Source organism: Antechinus flavipes, chromosome 3 (assembly GCF_016432865.1).
Source record: "Antechinus flavipes isolate AdamAnt ecotype Samford, QLD, Australia chromosome 3, AdamAnt_v2, whole genome shotgun sequence".
Classification (NCBI taxonomy): domain Eukaryota; kingdom Metazoa; phylum Chordata; class Mammalia; order Dasyuromorphia; family Dasyuridae; genus Antechinus; species Antechinus flavipes.
Window position 1 is genome coordinate 2,666,327 of NC_067400.1, and position 10,191 is coordinate 2,676,517.

General features: G+C 48.6%; 1 long non-coding RNA gene across 1 annotated transcript; it reads left to right on the forward strand.

The window, feature by feature from the left end:
• The first annotated feature begins 5,950 nt into the window (after window positions 1-5,950).
• Window positions 5,951-9,774, forward strand: LOC127558306 (uncharacterized). Its single transcript, XR_007952751.1, has 3 exons — window positions 5,951-7,571; window positions 8,222-8,387; window positions 9,423-9,774. It is a non-coding gene; the product is annotated as an uncharacterized LOC127558306 (long non-coding RNA).
• The last annotated feature ends 417 nt before the right edge of the window (window positions 9,775-10,191 follow it).

Here is a 10,191-nt window from a genome sequence, read left to right on the forward strand (position 1 = left end):
ACCTGGGGGGGCACTGCCGACCTTCCCCGAGGGCAGGGGCTGCTTTTGGCTTTTCCCTGGAGCCACTATTAGATCCCTGGTTCCGGGAAGGCAGGAGGGTTGGGCCGAGAAGTGGGGGAGCTGCGGGCTGAGAAGAGGGGGTGCGGCGGGCCGAGAAGTGGGGGTGCGGCGGGCCGAGAAGTGGGGGTGCGGCGGGCCGAGAAGTGAGGGGGCGGCGGGCCGAGAAGAGGGGGTGCGGCGGGCTGAGAAGGGAGGGTGCGGCGGGCTGGGGCGGCCAGCTGGCTTCTTGGGTAGCCAGAGGCTTCAGAGAGGCTCGATGCGCCCCCAGCCCGACGGGGTGGGGGTCATCCCCGCTTGCGCGTGGGCACCTTTGCTCCCCTTAGCTCGCGGATGCTTTGTTTTTGGCCTTCGCTGTGGCAGTGACTCAGCTCCCAGGTCCCGCCCTCGCAGCCCCGCGCCGGGGTCGGCGGCTCATCCAGGCTTAGGGACGAGAGGGCGAGAGGGCAGCCGGACGCCCCGTCCCAGACTAAGCGATTCCTCCCGTGGGCAGCAGGGGCCCGACCAGACCCGGGCACGCTCACCCCAAGGGAGGCTCCACCTGCCTGGAGGGTGGGCGGGGAGGTGGGCGAGAGCAGCCAATCGGGGCCGCCCGAAGTCCGGGAGGAGGCTTGATTGGCAGCTCAGCCCGCCTCTGCTGCCCAGCCTTCCACCTGAGGGGCGGAGAACGCGGCTGGCGGGGCGGGACCTTGGCGCAGGTGCGGACCCCGAGGTCCGAGAGCAGGGGCTGCCTCCCAAAGCTCTCTCCGGGGACTGGGGTCCGGCCCTCCCTCCGCCCTCCGGGAACCGGGAGATTTCCCAAAGGAAGCAGCGGGAGGCCCAGCGGCTGAGTCACCCACGGCGCCTGGAGCCAAAGCACCTGGGAATGTGCGGCCGGGACAATGGGACCGGGGGGAGGAGGGTGACCTCACCGGGCCTCTGTGGGACCGGACACTCCCTCCCCGGCCCGCCCCTGCGGCATACCAGACCGATGACCCAATGAGGCTGGGGATGACAGCCAGGGCAGGGGGTGGGGAGGCAGATAATGGGGAGGCAGGGGATGGGGAGTCGGATAATGGAGAGTCAAATAATGGGGAGGCAGGGGATGGGGAGTCGGGGTGGGCCACCAGGATGTTACCAGCACCCTGCCCCACTTCCCTGGCAGATTTGGGAACAATGGGCTTTGGGGCCACTAGTTCCCCCCTAACTCCATTCTGGGCCAGTCTTTCCCAGCAGGGCTGCCGGTCAGGCTGGAGCCATTCCTCTCCATCCTTCCTTCTGGAGAAGGGAACCATACTGGTGTCTTCTCGGAGGATGGGGAAAGTGGGCTGCCCCTGCCTGGAAGGCCTGGGCTGGGCGCCAGACACCCCCCGGGGGACCCCGGCTCCCCGATGCCGTCCATCCCTGGCTAGGTTTGGAGGCTGACAGAGCTCAGGGCCCTTGGCCCTTCATCCCTAGCCAGGGATCACGGCCTCCGGGCCGAGGCATGGGGCGGCCGTTTCCCAGGCCTTTCCCACATTCTCATGTCCTCTGACCTCTGCCGGGACCGCGCTTGGCGAATTCTTGAAAACGCAGACAATGGCCCGGGGAGGCCGCGGGAGCCCCGGCCCAGCGGCTGGAGATCCTGTGCTCGCCTCCACCCAGGTCAAACCAATCTGTCAAAGGCCACTTTCCTTTGTGCGCCTCCTCGCTGATAAGATAGGGTCCCCGAGTACAATGACCCTTTCCGGAGATACAATTCGGATGCTGGAGGAAAGAAACCGCCCCCCAAGGAGCCTGATGGCGGCTTTTTGGGTCTGGGTGGGCTCAGGAAGGAGAGCGGTGAGGGAGACGGGGGCGCCCACGTGCCCCTCACCACACGTTGCCCAGCTGGTGGCCCAGCACTGCCGGGGGCGCACCGAGGCTGTGCTTGCCCTCATGGAGCCGCCGTTCTCCCCGGGGAGGCGATTGATGAGGGAGTGTCTGGGAGGGACTCACTGGGAGTGATGGAGACGCTGAGACAGAGCCCCAGAAAGGCCTATCAGAGGGCAGAGGCAGAGGAGGAGAGCTCTTCTGGGGGCAAGACAAGTCCTCGGGCAGGGACTGAGTCCCAGACGGGTCAGCTGCGTCTCTTTGGACCAGCCCTTCCACTCTCCGGACCTCGGTCCTTTCCTCTGTGAAATAAATGGGCCTGAGATAGGAGACACCGAGGTGAACAAAAGTCCCTTCTCCCATCTCCGCCATGTAAGGATGGGCATCCTGAGGACCGCCACGGGCCCCCAAGCCTGCCAGTGGATGGTGCCCCCAAAGCAATGGCCAACGGTCCTTGGGCAGAATCCCGTCGCCCACCCTGGGTGCCGAGCCCCGAGGCCGGACCCGAGTTGCAGCTAAGGCACTGGGCGGCATCGGGAAGCTGGAACTGAACTCGGTTTACTCTTTCCAATGAGGTATCGTGCACCCGGACCTGGAGAGACTTTTGTGGGGAATCCCTACCCTCTGGAAGACCGAGGTTGGTGGATCGCTAGAGCTCGGGAGTTCTGAGCTACGGGAGGGGGGGTAGTAATGCCAGTCCTAAGCCTGGCACCGAGATGGTGACTCTGGATTGGGCCTGGGGGGTCCAACTGCTCCAGGAGAAGCAGCTGTCCCAGAGCAGCGGGAGGATCGGGCCCATGAACGGAGGAGGCTGCTCACCCAGGCTGCGCCAGGTAGGGGGAGCCAGTCTCTAAAAAAATCAGTCGTATTAAGCACCCACCGTGTGCCAAGTTCTGGGCTCGGCAGGTGCAACATTCAACTGGCACGATCCCTAGGGGCATGGGAGCTGGAACATGGATGTAGAGACCTCCGGTAAACACACACACACACTCATTCACACTCACACACACACTCTCACACACACACTCTCACACATTCACACTCACACACACTCACACTCTCACACACATACTCACACTCACACACACACTCACACTCATACACACTCACTCTCTCACACACACATACACACTCACACTCTCACACACACACTCTCACACATTCACACACACATACACACACACACTCTCACACACACACACACTCACTCTCACACATTCACACTCACACACACACTCACATACACACTCACACTCTCACACTCACACACACACACTCACACTCTCTCACACACACACTCACACACACACACACACATACACACTCTCACACACACATACACACTCACACATACACACTCACACTCTCACACACACACTCACACACACACTCACACTCTCTCACACACACACACGACCCATAAACCCCACCGGATCCAAGTCTCTGTGGCATTTGCCTGTCTTCCTCCTCCCTGGGAGGCCAGGGGACCCTGGGCCAGCAAAGGCTGCTTCAGGGAGGGGCTGCCAGGACATGCACAAGAGACAGCCCTGAGCGGGAAGGGAAATGGGCAGAAAGAAGGGGTCAGATGCTCTTTGGGAGCGCGCCAAGTGGCCGAGGGTGACCCCGGGGCCGCCCTTCTCGATCCCTACTTGGGATTCTGCAAGAAAAGGGGCTCCAGCTGTCCACACCCTTTGACCCGGGAATCTAGCTACTGGCCCCTCTCTCGGGGAGGTCAAAGACAGAGCCAGAAGGGTCCCAGGGACACTGTGTGATGGCAAAGAACTAGCCATTAAACAGGTTCTCACTGAATAGCGATGCTGCAGCAAGGCGTGGTAAATGAAGGGAAGGGGAGCCGCCTTCTCTAGCACCTGCTTTGTGTCAGGCACTAGGCTAAGCGCTTTGTGAATATTATCTCATCTGACCCCGTATTCCTCCTGTTATGCTCATCATTTTACAGTTGAGGAAATGGAAAAGGACAAAAGGGAAGTGACTGACCTAAGATCATGCTGCTAAGAAGTGACTTTGCTGGGTTTGAATCCAGATCTTCCATATTCCAGAGCCTGGGGCCTGCTCCCCTCAGTTATGTATGAATGCAGTGAAAAATGAATGAATGACCTGACTGGGAAGGACTCTGCGAAATGGATTTGTATGAGAAGATGCAGAGATAAAAAGGCCCAAATGGAACACCCACAATGACAGAAGGACTAAAAAACCCAAAATGGTCCTGGAGGGAAGATAAGGGAAGCGGAGAGCATCCCTGCCTGGAGGCCCTCTCTTCTCTCCTCCCCTCTCCTCCTCTTTCTCCTCTCCTCTCTTTTCCTGAAATCTCCCATTCCAGAATCATTTCCTAGAGCTCTGACACTTATATCCAACTTATTTAACTTATTTGTGCCCTTTAAAAAACAGGAAGGGGTGAAGGGAAAGAGACAGAGAGATAAAGAAATAGACAGAAAGAGAGAGAGGAAGAAGAGGGAGCAAGAGGAGAAGGAAGAGGAGAGACCCAGAAAGATTATGACTGAATCCAAGAGTATGGCTCCAAATTCTTGTACAAAACGATTGAACCAATTCACAGCTACACCCAAAGCACATTCAGGAGCCTATTTTCTCCTGGTTCCACTGATCATTGCTATCTTCTCATAGGGATGAAGTCTTTTCGTTTGCATTTCCTTTTTTATTACTGATTTGAAACGTCCTTTCATTTTCATTTCTCCTTTTATAAATAGCCTGTTCGTATCCTTTGACCTCTTGTCTACTGGGGAATGGCTCTTCAGCTTCCATGTGTGTTTCAGTTCCCCACACAGCCCGGACATCAGTGTCCTAGCTAAGCTATTTGCTGCAAAGTTTATTTTTTTCCTTCACTCTAAAACTTGTCCCATTTTCTAGGGGCACTGGTTTTGTTCAGGTAAATCCCTGTTGATTTAATGTAATAAACATATTCTATGTTTAGAAGAATTGCATGTTTAACTGATATTGGATTACTTGCTATCTAGAGGTAGGGAGAGATAGGGAGGGAGGGAGAAAATTTGGAACACCAGGTTTTGCAATGGTGAATGTTGAAAACTGTCTGCATGAATTTTGAAAAATAAGAAGTTATCACTGTAAAAAGTCTCTATTTTATTATTTTGATCGCTTCTTCTTCTTCTCTCTCTCTCTCTCTCTGATAGTGCAAGAAATTTCCTTCCAGCCAGGAATATCTTTTTCTATTCTCTGATTCTCTTTAGGTCATGTTCAGTTGGAGCTAACTGGGTGGGAGTGGTGGGATTGCTGTAAACTTGATTTCTGCCAAGCTACTTTCTAGTATTTCTAGCAGTTCTCATTGAACAAGACATTCCTTTCCCCAGCACTTTCTTTTCTAGAGTCATCAAGGACTGGGCCTTGGATGATGTCCTCAAAGCTTGGCGTAACCTACTTTGCATACTGTGCGAGCTTCATTAGCTGTTCTCATCATGTCCTTTCCTATTTCAGTGCCTTTAACCACATCATCCCTCATCCCAGTGGATGTCCCCATCCTTCATCACCTCCATGTTGGGTAAAATCCTTCCCTTCCTTCAAGTTCCAATTCTCATTGCACTTTAGCCAGAGCTCTCCTTTGCATTGATTTCATTCTCCCTAAAGTCATGGAGGAAGGGAGATGTCAGTGTACATGCTCTTTTTCTTGATTAGACTCTGATCTTTTTAGGAATAAAATCAAAAGCCGTAGCATCACAGAATCTCAGAGTTGGAACGGGCCTCAGTGGCCACCTCATACCTCATCCAGTTATCAAAAGACCACTGTCGGCTTAATAATATCAAGGAAACCTTCCTAACAATCAGAACAAAATTACTTTCAAGGGGATTGAGTTCTTCCTTACTGAAAGACTTCAAGCCAAGGCTCAATGGCCTCTTAAAATGCACCTTTTAGAGAAATTCCTATTCAAATGTGAGGGGAAATTATTGTACCTATTTCTGAAATTTATCTTACGGCCCTGAGGTCTGCTGCCTAGTGGGTGAGTGTCTGGTCAAGACTGCCATTTTGTGAGGGCCCTTGCATGCTCAGTTGAACCTACGCTCTATTCTGCTCCACCCTCTCACTTAACATCCTTTCCTTTTTTCCAGCTCTCCTTGGTATTTAGGCTGTGAGCTCCTTGAGAGAAGAGACTGTCTTGGTTTCTTGGTTTTGTATCCTTGGTGTTTGGTCCAATGCCTGGCTTAGAGTAATTGCTTAATAAGAATTCTGTTGATTATCTATCTAATCTATTCATCTATCTATCTCTCTATCTATGATCTATGTATATATATATCTATCTGTCTATTTGTCCATCTATCTATCCATTTATCTCTCTATCAATTAATCAGTCTTTCTCCATCTCTGTCTATCTAGCTATCCATCTATCTGATGTCTGTCCATTTGTCCATCTATTTATCCATGCATTTATCTATGTATCGTCTATTTCTCTATCTCTCTATCTCTTTCTATCTCTATCCATCCAACTATCTATTTATCCATCTATTCATCCATCCATCCATCTATCTATCTGTCCGTCCATCTCTCTGTCTCTGTCCATTTGTCTGACTTGCTTTCCCATTTCCTTTATTGTTTTACATACTATACGCTGACCATTGTCTAACTGAATATATAAAGATGATTTCTGGATTATAAACAAGAGACGATCCATTTGACTGAAGAAAAAGGAATATTTCCTGATCTTTTTCTGGTGATTTTTTTTTTTTTTGGATACTCAAGGTCCTTGTCTCTTCCTTAGATTCCTATAGATGATGCCTTTCAAGAAATGGGTCCCCAGCTCCCAAACATGATCACCTCTGCCTCCTTTATTGCTCAGGCTCACTTATCTTGAATGAACTTGAGGGAACAATTGCATCTTATGACTTACACCCAAACCCACTCTCCTTCCTCATTTTCTCAGGACTGTAGCTCCAATAAGATCACTAAATACATCTTTGAGATGTCTCCCCTCTCTGATTCTGATCTCGTTAAGCCCTACTCTGCCACCAGTGATTCATGACATAGTCCCCTGGATTTCTGGATTGTATAAATATAGCTGAAATGAGCGGTCATTGCTACCTTTGGATTTTCCCCGGTTCCCTAGCTGCTCAGCTGTGAGAAATACTCCAAACAACTTGCCGGTTAGTTATAGGAAGACCTTATTTGTGCCATGACAAGTCAGATCATCTCTGAGAACCTTCTAACTCTGTGGAAAGAAGTTGAATTTTGACAGTTAACTTATCTGGGGCAACAGCTTGCTTCTGTGTTTGAGAAAAGCAGGTGCTGAGTGATCTGAGGCAGTAGTTGCTAATATTTCACTGGGCACTGGCTTTTATTTATATATGACTTGTCGAGAAGAGAGAATGACCTTTGTCCTCTTTTGCTTCTCATGAAGAAGAACAACAGGAACAAAAATGAAAAGAGCAAGAGGAACTTGGCTTTTACAGTCGACTGCTGCTAAGAAGAGGAAGAGATGTTGGAAGACAGTTCTCCAAATTGGATCCTCTAGAGAGAAGAAGATGAAGAACTTCGACAAAGGAGTCAAGTTGGAGAGGCCTATGTCAATTTAAGCGATAAATGTCATTGACTTAAAATAACATGGTGCTACTTTAGCTGAAGTCATCATCAAAGCCTAAAACTGAAAAATGAAGGATACTGTAATTGTTGTCAAGAAGCAAGCCCAACTGAGCAGAGGAACAAGGTGCATCGGAAGGGAAGCAGTTGAATGAAGCCGGGGGGGGGGGGGGGAGGGAGGGGAGGGAGAAATTGAGGGTGGAAATCTTTTGAATGAAAAAAAAAAGCTTTGTTTCAAATTTCTCAAACGAGGGCTTAATATTCATGATATTTAAATCACTAGCCTACAAACAAAAGTCACTCCCTAACAGATAAGTGATCAAAAGATGCAGTTCTCAAAAAATAAAACTTCACCCCCACAAGAAAAGATGCCCCAAATGACTAATAATAAGAGAAATGCACATCAAAACAATTTTGAGATTTTACCTCATGCCCTGTAAATGGGCAAAGGTGACAAAAACTGGTAATGGTCAATGTTGGAAGGAAGTTAGAAAGATAGACACACTAGTATGTTGTTAGCATAGAGTTCTTTCTGTCAGATGACTTTCGTTCTAGAATTCATATCTTAGAAATGTTCTCTGCCCCTAGGTCCCTTCCCTCTGATTGGCAAGTGAAGGACTCTTCCCAGTCTTTGTTTAAAGAGGGTTCCCCACCAGCCATCCCTTCGTTGGCCACCAGGATGCTTTCTTCTGAACTTTTGCATCCTCCTCCCAAGTTTCCCACCTTCTCTCTCCACTTACTTTTGGATTTATTTTTGTGAATTTTCTTCCCTTTTAGAATGTAAGCAGAACCAAGGGAACGTTGCAAACAGTAACAACAAGGCTGTGGGATGATCAATTGTGATGGATTTGGCTCTTCTCCACAATGGGGTGATTCAAAGCAATTGCAATGGGCTTGGGATGGAAAGTGCCATCTGCATCCATGAAGACTGAATGTGATCATGGTATTTTCACTTTTGTTGTTGTTTGTTTGCTTGTTTGTTTGTTTGTTTGTTTTTTCTCTTTCTCTTGATTATTTCCCTTTTAATCTGATTCCGGCCTCGCCCCCACCACACACATAGCATAATGAATATGGAAATATGTTTAGAAGAATTGCACATATTTAACCTATATCAGATTTCTATAATGGATTGGGAAGGAGGGAGAGAGAAAAATTTGGAATACAACATTTTGCAAAGCTGAATGTTGAAGATTATGAATGTATTTGCACATACACACACACACAAAAAAAAAACTGAAAAAAATTTTAATTAAATTTAATTTAAATCTTTGAAGGCAGAAACTTTCTTTTTGCTCGTTTGTATTCCAGCCTTTAGCACAGTGCTCGGTACTAAGTGCTTTATGAGAGCTTGTTGGTTGATGGTTGATTAAATTAAACTATTAAATTTGATTAAATTTGGTTTGATGGTTGATTAAATTAAACTAAACAACTCTTTTGAAAGCAATTTGGAATTATGCAAATGAACTAACTGAAATGCTCATACTCTTTGATCCAGGGATTCCATTAATAGGCTTTTATCCCAAGGAGATCAGAACCACCCCCTCCCCAATATTCTCCAGAATATGGCAGCCCTTTTTCTGTTTGGAAACAAATATCAAATGGGAATGACTGAACAAATTGTGGCACACGAATGCAATAAAATGTTACTGGGCTAGCAGAAAGAATGAATATGAAGAATATAGAATAGCATGAAAAGATTTCCACGATCTCTTATGCAAAGTGAAATAAGCAGAGCCAAGAAAACAACATACACAACGACCGAAGCATCCAAATGCAAAGAATCACAAAACAGTGTCACGGTGCCGTACAAATGTTACGAAATACAAAGAACAAACAGGGTCCCCCAAAATGAGGAGACGGTTCCACGCCATTTCTTTGTAGAGGTGGGAGATCCACAGGTGGGATGCATTCTACCTGTTTTCAGATCTATTCACTTACTGATCGATTTTGCTGAATTGTTTCTTTTCTTTCCCTTTAGAAATGTGTTCGAGGGAATGGCTGTCTGGAAGGACAGACACTGGCAAAATTTGATGATACAAAAAAAAGTTACCAAAAAAACCAAGAAGAAATGGAGCCTTAGAGAAGCTTCTCTGCAAGTGCAGTTCATCCAGCTAAGATTTTAGACCTAGGGAGGTAGTAGTCCCACACAAGATTGATTAAGAGGAAACGTATTTGTTTCATAAATTCTAAACTCACCAAGGAGCTTTAATGGCTAATTCCCAAACTAGAAGGAGAACTCAAAGGGCCACTTGTTACCTGGCTATGTGTCTTTCTAAAATGTACACCTTGTTGCCCTGGGGCTTTAAGAATATGTTCATCCTTTACTGGACACCGCGTGCGTTGGTGAGAGAATGTGACTTAGGTTTGTGAGCGCCTGTCACAACAGGATCGTGTTTGCTTTGCATCTGAGCGACTATTTTGGTGAATGTTATCTGAATATCGGTGGCTGCCTTATTAGTGGGGAACATGCTAATGGGGTTCATGAGGGTTAGTAGGCAAGGTCCCCCAGAAGGGTTAACCCTAAGCCCCTGAGAGCAGAGACATAGTAGTCACCGCCCTTTGGGAAAACCCTAATTTGATGCAATGGAGGCATGTTGAGGCGTAATGAGCTATGGACGAAGAATGCGTGTCCCTGGGTGGGCGCAGGGGTGGGAAGGGTAGAACATGAGTAAGTGAGATGTCTCATTGTGAGCTGGCTGGCAACAGGCTGGCATCAGACTTGGCAACTGCTCCTTGCCAACTTAGAG